A 4,885-nucleotide genomic window follows, 5' to 3' on the forward strand; every position below is an offset into this window, starting at 1 on the left:
TTCATTCATAGGACATATCTCACCCCCGTGAAAATGCACCACATGTAAATAATTAACAGCCTGTTATGCACTCTATGCCCAATAAAAGCACAAGTCACATATTTTCACATGATCTGGGAGTGCTTTCCCGTTGGTCAGTTCTGGAACGTTATTGCATCTAAAATTTCCGCCGGGCTGTAGTCTTGTGCTGGACCTCTAACTTGCGCAGGTGTTTGGTCCCTTGTCTTGTGTTTGTCTGTGTGTGCGTCTGTTTATGTATGTGTATGTTTTTGCATATGTTGTTTTGTCTCCCTCCCTCTTGTTTTCTCGCTCTGTGTTGTTTGTTTGATGCGTTCCTTTGTTCCAGTGTATTGTTTGTAACTGTAAATGTTTATGGTTTTTGAATAAAGAAATTTTGTTTAAACTTAATCACAAAAAAAATTGTGAGAGGTTTCACACACCATAAGAAGAAAAAAAAGACTCACCCTAAAGAGCAAGCACCGCGGTTTAACAGGCATACTGTACAAGCAATCCTTCATAACAATCCACATTCTGCATTAGCCTGAATTAGCCTATACTGCCCAAGCTGAGGGTGGAAAGATGGTTGAGAGTGAGTGCTACAGACATTCTTGGAGTGTTAATGTCATCATAATGGCCTGACCATGGGTCCGCAAACTGACAGACCATCATCTGCATCTGGCCTCCAGGCACGCTTGTGGTCCTGTGTCTCTCAAAAACTAAGCAGAGAGAGAAATCTGCAGTTGTTTAAACGTTACATAACACAATATTTGGAGGTGATCTATTTCTTAGAAGGACTGTGGCAGTGGTGGTGACGGCAGTAGTGGTTGTGGTCAGACTGGAAGATTCTAATCACATACCAGCTCTGTGTCTACTGCAGCTGAAAGCGTGTATGTTAAATTTCCTGAATAAGAAGAGCAATGGAAATAAAAATGCATGCAAGAATGCTAGCTCACGAAATGTATGCATGAACATTAGCCTTGCTCACTATGTTTCCCTCCTAATCTCACGTGAGAGATAAAATAAGACAACATGATGCAACGCACAAATGCCAAAGGCTGTGAGGAATCTCTTGAGGCTGAGACATGCATGCATGCACAAACAGTCATATGCACGCACACATGAGTGAATGAAGTATTAACACATGAATGCCCCCATTAACGTCTTACAATGCCTTTTTATTGTTTTTCCATCTTTTCATCCTCATGTAAGTATTGTTTTGTGTAGTTCATGGCCATTTTGCCAAGATTTCAATATCAAGAGACAATCCTGGCTAAATAGTGGTCAAATAAAAATGTATAAAAAAAGACAAAACACACATTCTCAGGTTCAAATTTTTACCTTTGCGCTGGAGCCAACTAATCTACACTTAACCACATTAGAGAAACAGACATTCAAACACACAGTAAGATGTTGAAAGTGACGTCATTGCCAGTGATGCACATGACAGATTATTAGATTTAATCTTTTTTATTCTCTGATTGAATTCAACACTTAACCAGTAACACAAACTCAAATGGTAGCCATTCATTAAACTCAGACTTTGGCATTAAATATGTGGTCCCAGATGAGGACAACATGTACGTCAGCTGATCTAGAGTATAAGAGATCAATAGAACCACATGCGATCACAGTAGATAATTAACACAACCCATCTCCATTCAGATGATAGGAATTCATCAAACCAGATAAGTGAAACGTTTCAGTAAAAAGGTAGTAACAGTGGGTCATCATAAAATCATAAAACTCTCAGTGCTCTCTCATAGAGCACTTTTTCTCAGACTCCCTATCAACAGCCTGGTCAAGTTATCTATATATAGTTATATTCTAGTGCTCCTCTCCATGTTAATTTTGGGTGTCTTTTCTTTACCTGGACTATATAAATTAGGTCTGCATAAAGGATTTAATCTGTTTAGGTTCTTTTAACCTATATACTGTACTATATTATATATATATATATATATTTCTCTTGGAGCAACGACAAAAAGAGTTATTTTCCTTTTGAGTGTCTTCATCATAGGAATGTGAGGCAAAGATGAAACTGAAATGAGCAAAGGCTGCTGTCACCAAAATCAACCCAGTCAGAGATGGTAGCATGTGTCATCAGAGGAGGACTTAAGGTTATCATAGTTCAGGATGCTTTGCTCTCCCATTTTCTCTCTCTTTCTTTCTTTCTTTCTTTCTATCTTTTTTTCCCCCCTTTCTCCCGGCTCCCAGCCTCCTCCTGCATCGCGGTGAGCAAACAGTCCCTTTCCATCGGCCCCTGCTATCTTAAAAATGTCAATCAAATAGAGATGAAGAACTGCAGGCAACACATTTTAAACAACCACCGTAGTGTCAGCTTCAGATTAACCAGGGGCAGGACACGGGAGATGTGTTTCCCCAAGTCCCATCAAATCAAGAATTTCAAAGAGTCAACAAAAAGCAGCAGCCACACAGTCACTTGCACTGTGCACAGCGAACTGTGCCACAGGCTGGCCTCTTTAGTGCGACATCAGCCAGCTACCAAAAGAACACCATGTTCCGAGTACCTTCACGGTTCACCAACATGAGAAAATGCATCAAAGCCAAAAAACAGAGCCATTAAGGACGTGACAATTATTGCCAGGAGGCACAGCAAATAGAGGTGTTCGTGGATACAACACAACATGGCATGTGGCAGGACACTCGTTGCACTGTGGCCCTGAGAATCACAGATCTTTGGTGGACGACAACCTAATAAATCACCTGAGTGGCTGCTTTTATGTAGGCCCTGCACTATATGCTTTTATCTTCAGTATTTAACTACTGTGAGCCTGATAGATACAGGCAGTAAAAAGGAAGAGGTCTGATAAACAGTGCAGAGGGCACCACAGTAATCTATCACAGCCACTTCTGGGTTTGGCCTTCTACTGTCGCGCTGACACCACCAGATTATCTACCAGATCGTTGGATAACCTGAAAGGTGGTAGGCTATGAAAGTGTAGAATTTCTGGTAAACCTTTAGAAATGTACACAAAAAACAGGAATAAAAACTCCATTACTTCTTAATATGTTAAATTACTCATCTTCCATTTACAGCTCATAGTTAAACCAAAACCTTAACTTAAGGTCCACCTTCAGTCTTCAACAGTGGATGAAGTTTGTGACAGACAGTGATTAGAGATCGTATTGGTATTTATGGAATGGACCACCGCAATTTTTTTTAGTCTACGTGTAGGGTCATCCAACTTTTGAATTCATAAAATTAGCAAAATTTCAAAGTGGCTTATTTGATGTACATTTTTCCATGTAGCTCCATGTTGCTCTCTGAGTATTAGTAGCAGATGGGTCCATCCCTGATTAGTCCGCCAGAGACCGCGCGATTTCCCAAACTTAATAAATCTCACCCACACATATAAACACAAAACTGCTTTGCTAGTTCCATTGTGTTGTAGCTAAGACATCTGCTGAAAAAAATAACTGTATTTGTTAGCATGATTTCCGTACTGTTTAGTTCAAAAACATATTACTTATTACTTTTTAAGATACCCATAAGTTGTTACCGGAATGACAAACATTCTTCCTGGGGTCTACTTAGCTGTAAATTAACTTGCAAACCAAGCTGTCATACTCCACTTAATCCACCTTGGATGCACGAAACTACAGAACGAGTGCACCTCTGTTTGCACCTCTGATGGCTGTGCACCTCCACTAGCGCAGGTCTTTTTTCAGGCCTTGAGCAGTGGACCCAGGGTTTTCACTTAACACAAGCAGACGTGACTGATAATGAGTCAGTATGCTTCAAACAAAGTGCTTGTAGGATTGTCTGCCAGCATCTGGAACCCGCTCCACACACATTTCCAGAATTGAAATTTGTGTCTCTCAATTTTTCAAATTTTCCAAAAACCGACAATCTCACAAGCACACCCACTTCACACGTTGATTGGCCAGGAGTGCAGAGGTGCGAGTTACCATTCCTCTCTGAAATCGTAGTGGGAGCTGTGGATAAATGTACATCTACGGGCCGATGCTCATGACATTGTTTGTATAATTTTGTGCCATTGTACAATGCATGGGTTGTTTTCTGCTTGACCCCCATTCTTCCCATCTTTAAAAATACATTGTCTCTCTGGTTACGGGTGTGTTTTGGAAGGATGTGAAAAAGAAAAGGGATTTAGTTGTGGGTTCCACAGACCAACAAAACAACAAATTAAAGTACTTTTTCAAAAAAGTGATTCCCAGGACAGCAGGCGTAAGCACAGGAACATTTCCATAGAAACAATCCTGATATTCATCGTCCATTGGAATAATGGCTTGTTAACTGAACACAAAGTGTCCTGGGACGTCTCTGATCACTGAGGAAAACCAACGTTTCTCTCTTGATTACGTCTTGCAGGTTAACTGCCTGGAGGTAAAGAGACAGACTCCTTTTTTAAATCAGGGCACAGAGGGGTTGTGGCAACTTTGGATGTTCAAGTCATGTAACGTTACATCAGCTACCAGCGGTGACTCAAACATATCAAATGCTATTTCTTAGTCAGTTTTGTTTTAAAATTGTAACAATGCAATAAACCCTGATTGATGTCTGCTTATATTCAACAGATATATTGGTATCTACATAATAAATTACAAGAAATTGCAGTAACCTACTTATCAAAATTGTTTGTTTATATTATATATATATATATAATACATATATCGAAACAAAAATATTTTGTTTTGAAAGTAGAAATCTTTTGATTTTAAATATCGTTATTGGGTTTTTAAACTTTAAATCTTTTGATGAGGACCAGTGTTGGGCAAGTTACTTTAAAAAAGTAATAGTGACAGTTACTAGTTACTTCTTCCAAAAAGTAACTAAAATAGATTCTCAGTTACAAATTATAAAAGTAACTAGTTACTTCAGAAAGTAACTAATGCGTTACTT

The sequence above is a fragment of the Etheostoma spectabile genome, chromosome 8, assembly GCF_008692095.1.
Source record: "Etheostoma spectabile isolate EspeVRDwgs_2016 chromosome 8, UIUC_Espe_1.0, whole genome shotgun sequence".
Lineage (NCBI taxonomy): Eukaryota > Metazoa > Chordata > Actinopteri > Perciformes > Percidae > Etheostoma > Etheostoma spectabile.